The following is a 13,665-nucleotide window of genomic DNA, read 5'->3' as shown; positions in this document are numbered from 1 at the left end:
GTGATATACCTTCAAACATAAAACTGATCCACCATCAGTACAAGGGTGCCATTATTTATTTTAGAGAATAAGAAAATGCATAATGAACCAGCACTGTCAGAACAGACAACACTAATGTTTGTATTTCACAGCTCATCAGGTGCCCAGGACTAGTGCAATGCACCAAAGCATGCAAATCATACAGCCCACTTAAATGCCCAGTTATATTAACAAGATCTGAGGTTGACCTTCAAGAACATGAGGAACAAGGGAACTTATATCCAGAAGAAAATCATATTCAGCAGATATAACAGTTATGGCACTTCCCCTTGAAAATCCTATCAATAAATGTCACAGTTTTAATAAATGCTATAAATAATAAATAAAGCTCACAGTCCATACAAATCTGAAAGCAGTTGTGGTGTTTACTCCTGCTCCTGTGTTTCAAAATACTTCTTGTTGATCTAGTCTCTTTTTCCCTGCATTAAGGAAATCAGAATCCAGAGTGGAAAAATAGATATAAAACATGAGTATTAAGCAGTTATTTATGTAGTCTGGGAAGTATATGGAATACTCAGAGAATTCTTTAACTTTCCTTCACATGGCAGTAGTTTTGGTATTTTCACAAGAAGTTTTTAACTTTTATTAATATTTCAGGGTCTATATTAGAACATCGAAGTTTCAAAACTTTGAATGTTCTAATATCGACCCCTATTCAGCGAAAGCTGAAAACATCGAACATACAGAACAGCGAATTTTTTCCTAGGGAAAAAATTTGCTGTTCCAAAACACATACACACAACACAAGCACACCAAACAAACAGCAGTCCACACACATACACCTAAAATCTTACACCTAACCCTACACTAAACTATACACACACCACTAACTATCCACTTACCTTAACCTAAACCCTAACCCTAAGGTCCATCACTATCGCACACTCACCTCACCCACGCCCTAACCCTAACTCACCTACCCCGCCCTAACCCTCATGTCCACAGAATCGCACACTTACCTGACCCGCGCCCTAACCCTAACTCACCTAACCTGCTCTAACCCTCATGTCCACACGATCGCACACGTACCTAACCCGCACCCTAACCCTAACTAACCTAACCCGCACTCATTCACAGACTTACTTGAACCTGACCCGTAACTTTTCACCACAGTGCTGAAAATACTGAAGCAACAGAAATGGACAACCAAATTCTTTCCCTAGGAAAAAATTTGGTTTTCTGTTGCTTCGATATTTTCAGCTTTCGCTGAATAGGGGTCGATATTAGAACATTCAAAGTTTTGAAACTTCGATGTTCTAATATAGACCCATATTTCATTTAAAAATCCTTATGTACTATTGCGTACTATTACCATTACTGTACACCAGTTACTGTTTCTTCTGAAAAGTTAAAATTAGGAGGGAACTGCGTGACATCTTTTAGTCACAAATGTGCTGTGATGTTTGATAATTTTTAAGCCACTCAGATTTTTCCCATTCGTAATGAGAAATCAGCTTATCATAAGTTTCACACAGTGTTTTAACCTAATACCACAACAGTTCATCGTTAATTTGGACTTAGTGTCTTTTATTATTTTCTAGAATAAACACTGAAGCTTATGTTATATAGCAGTTTATTTAGCTTTCTTCAAATTTAAGATTTAAAACTTAAAATCCAACTAACCAAAGTGTAATATTATGCTTATTCTTTATCTATGACATGCACAGTCCTATTACTGGCTCCACAACTTTCTCAGGGAGGATGTTTAATATGCAAATGTTGCTTTTCTGGGAAGAAATAATAACTTTCATAACTGACATTCTTCTATCCTCAGTCTGTACTTCCTAGCCTTTGCATACCCTTTTCTTTGAATTCAATCCACCTTCCTTTCATTTTTAATTTCCAGTTCACAGCTGCAGGAATCTGGAGCTTAATTCACCCAGCAAAAGTCACAAGGTTAAGAAAGTAACATATCCTGGATAAGATATCAGTTCCCTGCATGACACACACTCACACCATGGCACACATATCTAGGGGAAGTTTGATCACTCCCATTATGTCTTTGGGATGGTGGGGGATGAGGGATGATGCAGTATTTGGAACAAAAACACATGTGGACACAATTACACCATGAACTCTCTGTACGTAAGGCATTCCAAACCAGAAATCAACCAGAAAATCAAGTGCATCCCAGTGGTGTCCTGCCTATTCAAAAATGTATTTCATTAAACAAACTTTTCTCTTGGTTTGCTTCACATTTCTTCTTAGGATCTTTGCTGCATAATTTGGATAATGTTTGTTATTAATTTCTTAAAAGTTTCAATTATATTTGTTTTGGGGTGTATGATATATAGAACTGTTCCCAGTACACCAGTGTACCACAAACTGTCCTGTATGAAAGTATTCTGTTTTTCTGATTGTGTTTGATTGTCCATGTTTCAGTGAAAATTGATTTCTGGGCAAAAAAAAAGTCTTCTTTTTTTTTACTAGTTATCCCCCTTCATAAATTCCTCAGAAATCCCCATTTTCCTTACCACTTTGATCTATTGCTCCCTTTTGAATTCTTCACTGTGATTATTCCAAAATCCTGCTTAGGGTTTTGTAATAGTTACTGCTATCCAAAAAGCCATATATATTATTAGACTCTTGTTTCCTAATTATATTTCATTGTCAGTACAGGATATGCTTAAAGTAATCTTGAAATCCTAAAGCATAGTACCTTTTTACTCAAGTCTGTCTTTATGCTTATCCAATTAAAAAACAAGAGGATGAGGAAGTGCAAACAGGCATGGAGCAATATAATGGATACAGCTCCTTTAATCTTTACAGAATAAATCTGGCAAACAACAAAATGAAAATAAAGAAAATAACCTGGATAATAAATTATATTCAGTAAAGCATGTTTCAGAAATAATCCAGTTAACAATCAGGAAAGGGGAAATAGAGAAAGAAAGGGAAAAACAGATAAAGGAAATTATGGAACTTTCTCTGAATGCTAATTTTATATTTCATAATTTAAATGAATGTTCATGGAATCAGTATATAATTAACTAATACAGGCCTTTTACTAACCAATGTACCTAAAATACATATAAATTGCACTTCTTTTTAGAGTTTTTCAGACAGCCATGCACATTTTATTCATAGTTTAAATTCATATTCCAAGCTTGGTTACTATAGTCCACAAGTAGCGCTAATGCTGTGTAAGATATGTTGCTTGATTAGACGTGGGTAAATAATTTACTAGCTACCAATTCACAGAATAAATATGCCTACCATACATCGCTTTATATTTTTTAACAGATATGTTAGATAATAAAGAGTGTGTGTAGTGAAACCCCCACAGTTTTGACTCTGGACATTAACCTTAAATTAAAGGATTGTTGATTACAAATTGCAACTATATTGGGGAAAGAAGATTGTGTTAAGCTGACTTTATAAACACTAGAGAGTGTTGTTTTTCATTATTAATAGTATATCATGCAAAATGGTAGTATCTGAAATGTTACCACAAATAAAAAGTTCAATAGAGGTATGTTTGCCCATTCTTGGTAAAAAAGTAGAAGACTATATCAGTATGCTCTGGGTTATTTTAAAGAAAAAAAATCATTTATTTACTCTTGATTATATCTGGGCAGCTACATCTGTTTTTTTTTTTAATACCTTTATTGAATTATCATTTGCGGCATAGGTAAATTTACATTCATATAAAAGTAATAAAGCCGTATTAAAAGTTCACATTTGCAAATGTTATATATCACATATATTGTTTTATATCATAAAGTCAAAGCAACATTACATAAATTGTTCAATTCTTACTTGGTCTTAAACCTCATTCCTCTAAAAAACATTTTTCTGTATGCATTGTTTCCACAGTTTCCATTTTTTGTATGTAATTTACCCCTCCCCTTTTCTAAAAATCCCACTTTGCGTTCTTTTTTTTTCAAAATAAGCAACATCTTTATTAAATTATCACTTATGGTATAGGCAATCATACATTTATATACATTAAAACAAACCACAGTGACATATTTTTAGTTGTAAACACTATACATCACTTATGATTTATCCAGAGGAGGATCATGGTCAAATGGAACCCTAAGCAGGGTAGTGGATCAATCCAGCCCCATACACCCCCCCACAACCATTCCAATGTCTCATTACTTGGTTGTTTCTCCCCATTTACCATAAACATATTTGCATAATGTTTTCAGCTTTATCTCTACTGTGATTATTTGGATTTAATTTAAAATTTTTATTTCAAATTTTATAGCACAAACACTGATAGACATTTGCTAAACAAAGCAATACAGTATCACAATGAAAATAGACTTAGCATTGAAACTTGATCAGAACAACATTCCTCCCTTGAGTACATAAACAAATTAGTACCATTTAGTCTTTTTATTATGTTGTTGAAAATGTCCTCTGTTGTTAATCGTCCCACGATGTTCATTGGACATCCCATCCTGGAATCCGTCCTGGTCTGTGGAACTCTTGCCCTTTTGAAAGCGATTAGATAAATACTGTGGTTGCTGAGCTGGAGGTAAAGTGGGATAGGAATTATCTTCACTATCCCAAGCTGTGAAATCTTCCATTGCTTCCAATGAAGCTTGTGAAGTTACATGTTGTCTCTGGTCTACTTCCTATTCACCGAAACGTACCTCCCACTGACATTTGCTGTTTTCAGATCTCCATAGAAATGCTTTTCTGTTATTATAATCTCTAATGTCTTGCTGTAATTTTGATTTTTTTTTCTTTTGCATCAAGTCTTTTTCAAAACTAGACAGTTTTTCATTAATTTCTCCCAACTGGGACTCCAACCGGGAGGTACTCATTTGAACAGAGAGAGTTAGACAAATTGCAGAAATCTCCTCTTTTAATCTACGGTGTATAAGCAAATCTCTTTCAATAAGAATGTTCACCCATGCTATCACACAATAATGTGCTGCAGCTGTCAATCTATCTTGAAATTTTCTGATATTTTCATCTGACTGGTCAAAAGGAATGGATAGATTTTTGAGGGCTCTTAAACCCCTTGGGGTTATGTCTAGTTCCACATATCTTGCCTCTATTATCATTAAATGTTCCAGTTTCTCAATTAGTTCAAGTACATCAGTAGAAAAAAAATTGGTGGCATGCTTACCCACTGATGAAAAGGGATTAATAATTCTTTTATTCTGGTCTTCTTCCAAAACCTTTTCCCAAAATTTGGGCAGCCCTTCACCACCAATAGAATTATTACTATGATCTCGCAAGCATTCTCATGTACAAATAAGGTAGTTTTTTATACTTCTTTGTGTTGGATCCCCACTTTCCTCATGAAAAATTCTGGGTAAGTTAACAGAAGGACCACTGGCCATGTAAGCCATGAATAAAGACCACAAACGAAAACTGTAGTTAAAACAATATATATATACAATTATATTTTAACTTTTGATTTATCTATTAAAGCATTAGTTGGCACATCTGCTAAGTTTTATTACAGGAATATAGTGAATATAAAGAGGTTGTTGTGTTTTCTGGACAAGTTGGGCTAATGACAACGGGGAGAGAGTACCAAAAAATGTGGCACTTTTAATTTCTGTCAGTATATCAGAGAGTGTAATGAGTTTGTTCATCCACAGACAGGGAAGAAATATTTTTTTAAATGTTATGGCTAACTGTGACACCATGAATGTTGTTTATTTAGATAACTGTGAGCAATGCAGCTCATTTTATGTTGGCAATACCAACTGTTGGTTTTGTGAACGCATTAGGGACCATATATATATTGTATGAATAAAAGTGACAATGTCAATCCTTAGCTAAACATGTTCAGATGCAAGGTAATGCACATGTGTTTTCTTTTGTTGTGTTAAATGTTATATATGAGAATGCTAGGTTAGGCAACAATGAAAATGGAACAGAGAGATGTGAAGCAAGATAGATAGCCAAACTGCATTCTCATATGGGGTTAGGCTTAAATGAATTTGTACACTTGAAACATGTTTTAAAAGCCAGAAGAAGAAAGAAAAAGTAATGTTTACCTCCTTTTGCTGGGTTCACTTCTTCAATGAGTTCAGCTTTAACTATTTAATTGTTTTATTAGTTTTAGCTTCTGATTGGTTTGTGTATTAAGACATTTTTATATAAATGTTCAGTGAAGATGTTGTTTTATTGGGTTCCTATCACATAGTCAAACTTGTACAAGTTCGAACCCCATATGGTCGAGACCATCAGTTTGAACTTGTACAAGTTTGAGCATTTAAACGGAAATCTCCGTAAGGGGAGGTTTCTGTTCATTTCGATCTCAGAGTTGGTATATTTAAGTAGCGGGAGGGGGTGCAGGGGGGCTTGCCCCCCTGCTTACAACAGTTTATTTTGTTTTTACTTTTTTTTTATCACTAGTCAAAGTTTTGTAACTTTGAACGGAATGGTTCGAACATTCTGTGTTCGAAGTTATAAAACTTTGACTATGTGATATAGACCCATTTTATTAGGGTCTGAAGAAGCTATGATTCCATAGCAAAGTGCTTATCAGTTTGTATATGCATTAAACTCGGATTTTATTTTACCTGCAGCCTGCTGTTTGCTGCCTGCTTTACCTTTGAATATTTTGAACTGTGACTGCTGTGTTTCCACATTAGTGTTTTTTTCTGTATTCACTTTTTATTCCTGGCTACTAGTGTGGTTTGACTGCAAGTTGAATTTTTGTGTTTTATATTACTTTAACCTTATTTAATCTATCTGTTAACTCATTAGAGATATATACTCTATCAGTTCTAGCTTGAATTCCATGTCTGTTTGAAAAATGAGTGAAGAAAAGTGATTCTGAGTCTGAAAAATCACTTATGCCTTTAATATGAAATACGTCTATAAACTTTATTAATTCCTTTGCTGCAGCAGATATTTTTCTCTTTCTACTGGAATTAGTATCATAATCTTTTTTTAATATACAATTAAACTCTCCTGCTAATATAACAGTACGTTTTGAAATTTGGACAATTTGGTTCAAATGATTTCTAACAGTACTAGTTCCTATTCCTGGGATCCAGTATACCTTAATGAAGGTATATATTCATCTATTAATTTCTAATGTTACTGAACAGAACATTCCCTTCTCATCATTAGATGATCCAATAATTGTGGGTATGGGCAGAGCTTTTTTTTTTTTTTTTGTGATGGTACACACTGAGATGGCATACCGGCACCTCGGCTGCGACAACTGGTCGTGGCATTTACTACATTAATGTTTTTCTAATTTAAAAAAAAAAAACTATGTTTTTTTTCTTTAAGAATGCCCTGTGCCTCCAGTCACACAGACACAGAAGATGAAAACAGGTTGCAAACACCTGTTGCGAATGTGCGACCAATTGTTACGTCTTTGTCTTCCACGTACGGGATTTGATTTCCAGAAGATGTTTGAACTGTGGACCAAGAATGGACAAGTGAGAGGTAGGTGTGTGAGTATGCGTTTAAGTGTTTAAGAGGAGTTTTTGTGTGTAAGAAGTAGGTATGTGGCGTGTGTGTGCATGTGTGTAAGTAGGTAGGTAGGGATGTGTGTGCATGTGTGCAAGAAGTAGGTGTGTAGGTGTGTGTGTGTGTGTGTGTGTGTGTGTGTGTGTGTGTGTGTGTGTGTGTGTGTGTGTGTGTGTGTATGAGAAGTAGGTAGGTAAGTGTATCTAGCTGTCTATCCATCTATCTATTTTTTTTGTTATGTAAGAAATAATTCATTTTTTTATGGATTAGCAATGTTTCGGAATAATTTCAAACAGGGAAGATTCTAACAGTCGTCTCCCAGCAAAACATGACATTTCCAGTATCTGAAGTTGTTGTGGTAAGCTGTGGGTTTCTTTTAGAGGACTTCAGCAATTCTAGGGTTTTTTATACTCATTTTTAGTAAATTCTGGAAGTTCAGCTGCTGAGTGCACCAACCCTTCCAAATGCAGTTAAGAAAGAAGGAAGCATTATTTCATGAGTTCTGAGAAGAGTGGAAAGAAGTTTAGAAGCTGCAGAGACATGAGCTGTTAGGATATAACAATCCATATTGTTGAGTTCCCAGGGTACCTTGGCACTTGCCAAGATATTCTGAGTAAGGGTCATGGCACAGTCTAAATTAATATAACATTCTACTGATGGGGAGGGGATGCCAGAACAGTAGAAGAAGAAAAATCAGAAGTAGATCAGCCAATCATAAATGACAGAGGGGAAAAAAGAAGGCATTTAATGCTTGAAATGTTGCCATTCCATGATCCTGAGTGTCATTCTGGAGTACTGTTAAGAATGACTGGTATAAGACTGTGTTCTTGGCTTTATAAAACAGTGTAGCCTAGCTGACATTGTACAATCCAAACTGTTTTTCCCCTTTTTAAATAGTAGCATTTTGTATAATTCATGAGCAGAAAATCTCTTGCTTTCAAAGATATAAATGAAGTAAAGTGGAACAAGAAGTGAGCAAAAAGAAAGAACAATTGTTTGTGCGTATAGTGCTATATGTGAATTACTAACTATTCAGTTAAAAGTTTTTTAGTGTTGTAGTTTTAGTGATTCTGTCATATTATCTTTACTTATTTGTGATGTAATCCACATAACAGAGGACTGTATTTTGTAAGAGTAAGGGACTGGCAATGTGGGGTATTGGTGTACGTTAAATATTTCTGTCTTTTCCCCTTCTTTGTGGTTATAGCAGCTACCACATCCACTGTAGTATGACAGATGTTAAATGCTGGTATGCAGATCTTGCTACATGATTATGGAAGGATCATTTCTGACCCATCAAAACAAAGGTCTGTAAAAAAAATGCTAGTCATATATACACATATTAAGTAGTAATAGACAAACTGAAACTGTGATGTGCCATCTGAGCAAGCTTGGTTTACCCCTTTTATATTTAGTCATTCCTCTGGGTACCACCTGAATGAAATATAGAAATACTTTTACTAGATGCATCTTCTGCTTTCCTGGTTCTTTGATTTTATCATGCAGATCTGCATTTATTTACAGAGATAGATGGATTAGACTGCAGTTAAAAATGCATGTTTTAGATATGATCTGCAAGTTGAAATGACATCTGGGTGTAAGAGGGAGGTAGGGGCTATATAGGATTAGACTGCAGTAAAAATGCATGTTTTAGATTTGATCTGCAAGTTGAAATGACATCTGGGTGTAAGAGGGAGGTAGGGGCTATATCTGTGTTCATACCTCTCAACTGTACAGATTTTCACAGAATGTCCACATTTTTGCCTTATATTTTTGGTATGTTCCTCAAAATAAGTTGTCTTTTTTGACAAGTCATTGGGATGATCTAAGGGTTAAAGTTACTAAATGATGACATGCATTTGGATTTCAGAGTTCATATCCTTCAGAAAATGCATTCTAACACAAATCCTGTTATTCAAGCAACTTTCTAAGTTTATAAAAGCAATATTTAAAATGTGTCCCTAGTTTTGGGTCTTGCCCCCACCCTCAATTATAACAGGATTTGTCCAGATTTCTTGCACTAAGAGGTTGAGAGGTATGGTGTGTGTGCATATGTGAGTGTGTGTGTGTGTGTGTGTGTGTGTGTGTGTGTGTGTGTGTGTGTGTGTGTGTGTGTGTGTGTGTGTGTGTGTGTGTGTCTATGTGTGTGTGTGTGTGTGTGTGTGTGTGTGTGTGTGTGTGTGTGTGTGTGTGTGTGTGTGTAAGAGGTAGGTATCATACTCCTCAACTGTCCAGGTTTTTGCAGAATGTACAGATTTTTGCCCCATATTTTGTCTGTTCCTCATAAAAAGAATTGAAGTTGCTAAATAATGACAGACATTTGAGTTTTAGTTTCATATCCTTTAGAAAAATGCATACTAACACAAATCCTGTTATTCTAGCAATTTTCTAAGTTCACTAGAGCAATATTTATAATCTGTCCCTATTTATTTTAGTCTTTGTCCAGATTTCTTGCACTAAGAGGTCGAGGTGTGTGTGTGTTTGGTGTGTGTGTGTGTGTGTGTGTGTGTGTGTGTGTGTGTGTGTGTGTGTGTGTGTGTGTGTGTGTGTGTGTGCGTATGTGTGAGTGAAATGCCCTAGTTAGGGTTAGCAGGTAGTTAGTAATTTGCTTAAGCCCAGACCCTGTACCTTAGTTACAGGAAACAAGAGCCTGAATCCACTACCCCAACTACCAAGCTGCATTTTTCAAGGAATTGACTTTGAGGTGCATTTTTCAAGGCATTTAGTTTCAAGTGCATTTTCAAGGAATTGTGAAAATCAGGGGAAGTGAATTATGTTAAGTCTGTTTACAATGTGCAACAATTTTGTCTAGCAAATGGTATCACTATTGTGGTATAGAATTTTAAGGCAGTGTTAGTAGCACAACAGGTAGCATACTTGCATCTTCATGCAGAAGGCTATGGGTTCTACTCCACAGCATGTAGATGGATTGCTGATACTGTTTTGTATTTTAAGGGGTGGGGTGCTGCAGTCATGAGTATGTCCTCCTTTGGATGAGATGCCTAGTAGTAACTATGAAACTGTTTTCAGTTTGCCACTGATTCCTATTGCAATATTAACAGCTTACAATTTTGTTAATGTAACATAGTCAATTTATTCTTCATGGGCAGCAGGCACTGAATTTGTAGATGAAACACTGAAATATAAAGTTGTTTGGGAGCAGTAACCTTTTCATTAGTTACAGATCTCTTTAATGTGGAATTATTCAGATGACTTTTACTTTGGCAGAGAGTGTGCAAATTGACTGATACTGGTAGATTGTAATGACAGACATTTGAGTGGCCATTTGTGCTTGAACTGTTCTGAACTGAGCAGTTTTGTCATTATTGGTTTATGTTTTGTGTCATTGCTTACTGGAAAAATGTTCAAAACTATAAATTCTAAACACACTCTAACAAGTAGTGCTGTATTATACAAGGTATATAATTTAATACGATCAGGAAGGTGAATCAAAAAAATGTTTACATGGTCTTAAAATGTATGCAAGGGGCCTATGATTGAAAACAGCCCAAAAGTAAGCTTAATCTGCAACTGGCCAGATGCATTCATTGTTAGACTGTATTGCTTTGTTTAGCAAAGGTCTATCAGTGTTTGTGCTATAAAATTTGAAATAAAAGTTTTAAATCCAAATATCTGTATCATTGTGGAAGTAAAGGAGAAAATGGTATGCACACTGAGAGTTTTTAACAGTGTCTATGGCAACTGGGGAGAAATAGCCATATAGTGGGACACTGGAATTGCTGCTTGGGGGGTTGAGCGGGGGGACTTCTGGGTTTCTTGGGGGGTTGACCCAAACACAACGTACACGTACTGCCACCTTTTTGTTTAAAAAAAAAGTACTGGCTATAGGCAAAGTATTTTGCCATAATATAACCACCCCTCTCTTTTTCTGATTATAGTGAGAACTAGCTAACACAGAATAAGTTTTAGTATTAAGTCTGTCTATATCTGCGTGTAATAAATGTGTCTCCTGTAAAAATATAAGTTGAAAATTAAATAATTTTTAAATACCTATTTAAACATCCTCTCTTACAACTATTATTTAAACCATCAATGTTGAAAGAAATGCACTTAAGAGATTACATGTTCATAGGTTCATAGGATGATACTAGGCTATTGACCCGGAGGCCCTTAGAAGGTTTAACAAATATACTAGGAGTGTTTTTATAATTTCAAAATAAAAACAGTAACATTGAACCACTTTCAAAACCAGCAACTGAATATTAGAAAATATATAGTCAGTAAGATATAGATTGTTAACTACATAGATATTAATAACAGTAGTAGACACCTCCAAAAAATATTTCCCAAAATGTTGAACATACAGATTTAAAGGCCCTCAAACTCCACATGGAGTCTAAAATTCCTAGTTTGGATATACAATCATCACAAGCATTCCCACCCATTAACAAGTGCGAGAGTACTTCCACCCTGCTACTTTGAAATAAGATGATATATAAAGATATCAGAGTAGCAAACAAGTCCTCAGTTAAGAAATTCCCATTAATTACCAGTCATATAAATGATTATGAAATATTTAGTATCTAGTATATTCTATATTAACATCTCAATACAGATATGCCTATTTATTCCAAGCAGAAATCCTATATCACTAACTATATTAGCTCTATTTCTTATTATAAGTTATTATAAACATACGTAGAAATGGGTCTATTTCTAAATTTTGAACTTTCAGAAGTTCAGATTTGTTATGGTTGAAATGATTAGATCAAACTTGTGCAAGTTTGAAATTTAAATAAAAAAAATAAAAAATATTTTTTTAATGTTTTTGCAGGGGGCAAGCCCCCCTGTACTCCCACACCCCTTGTTAATTAAATATACCAACTCAAACATCGCATTACAGCAAATATACTATTCCACGCTGTATGGTGATCTCCATTTAAATGGTACAAACTTTCTCAAGTTCAATCTTATAGGTTCAAAGGTTCATAGGTTGGTACTAGGCTATCGGCCCTAGGGCTTATACAAGCCTAGCCATAACAATTCCCTGGATATTTCTTCCCACAATATTTACTTCCCTGGACACCTGTCTAGCAGGGTGACTGACGAAATCCCCGAGGTGAATTTCCTATCTCCCATCCAATTGTCAAGGTTCCTTTTGAAGAGGGCCAAGGAGGTGCTCTGCTTGACATGTATGGGCAGTCTATTCCAGAGTATGGGGACCATAAAAAAGTAAAAATAAAAAAAAAATTTGAAATTTAGATGTAGACCCATAGAAACATATATGTGTGTATGTGTGTGTGTGCAGCTGTGGTGGTGCAGTGGTAGCATTGTTGCCTCACAGCAAGAGGTTCTCCTGTTCAATTCTCAGCTGGTGTGCCTTCTGTGTGGAGTCTGCATGTCCTCCCCGCAGTCGAGTGGCGTTTGAAAGTCATGCGTGAATGGGCATGCCTTCGCTGAAGGTTGGGCATCGGGCTGGCAACTTGGCACCATAAAAATCTACTGGCAATCATTAGTGGACCTGAGTTCCGCTGTGGAGACCCCTAACCAAGAAAAGTTGAAAAGACAAAAAAAAACAAAAAAAACCACACACACACACACACATATATATATATATATATATATATATATATATATATATGTGTATATATGTATTTATACATGCAGTTATATAAGTTATCTATTAACCTAAGCCAAAATGTTTCTTATAATATCAAAATCCACACTTCTTAAAGCAAAATTCTATGTAGTATTACAAACTCAGATCTTTTTACATCTAGTTCCTTATAATTCAGGTGCTTGTAATAATTCAAATAAATAACTACTATGAATAGCATAGATTTATACTTCTAATTAGTTAAGTAACAAATTTCAGCCTCACTCAGTCAGATGCCAAACAGTAAGAACATCTATTCAAAATGAAATGAAAAATTCAACTACATAATCCCTCATTTTTCATAAAAATGTCAATTAGAAAAAGAATTAAGTATAACATTATTTTATTCCTAATATTAGCTATTCTTTAATAAAATCATTTTTGCAAAGAAAAAGTTCTAATACTTTCTTTTTATTTTTACCGTTTAGACCAGGTGTATCCTCACAATCTATTGAATAAAACATGAGACCCGCCCTTTGTAATTTGATTGACAGCTAGAGCACATTACCATATCCAGGGATCAACTGTCAGTATAAAGGACTCAAAACTTTGGTGGGAAACTTAGACAAGTCAGCACAGACGAATACCAGACATCTGTACTTTTAAAG

The sequence above is a fragment of the Protopterus annectens genome, chromosome 2.part0 (assembly GCF_019279795.1).
Source record: "Protopterus annectens isolate FY-2018-M chromosome 2.part0, PAN1.0, whole genome shotgun sequence".
In the NCBI taxonomy this organism is placed as follows: Eukaryota; Metazoa; Chordata; order Ceratodontiformes; family Protopteridae; genus Protopterus; species Protopterus annectens.
The sequence above is the reverse complement of the archived record's forward strand: the minus strand, read 5'-3'. Positions refer to the sequence as shown.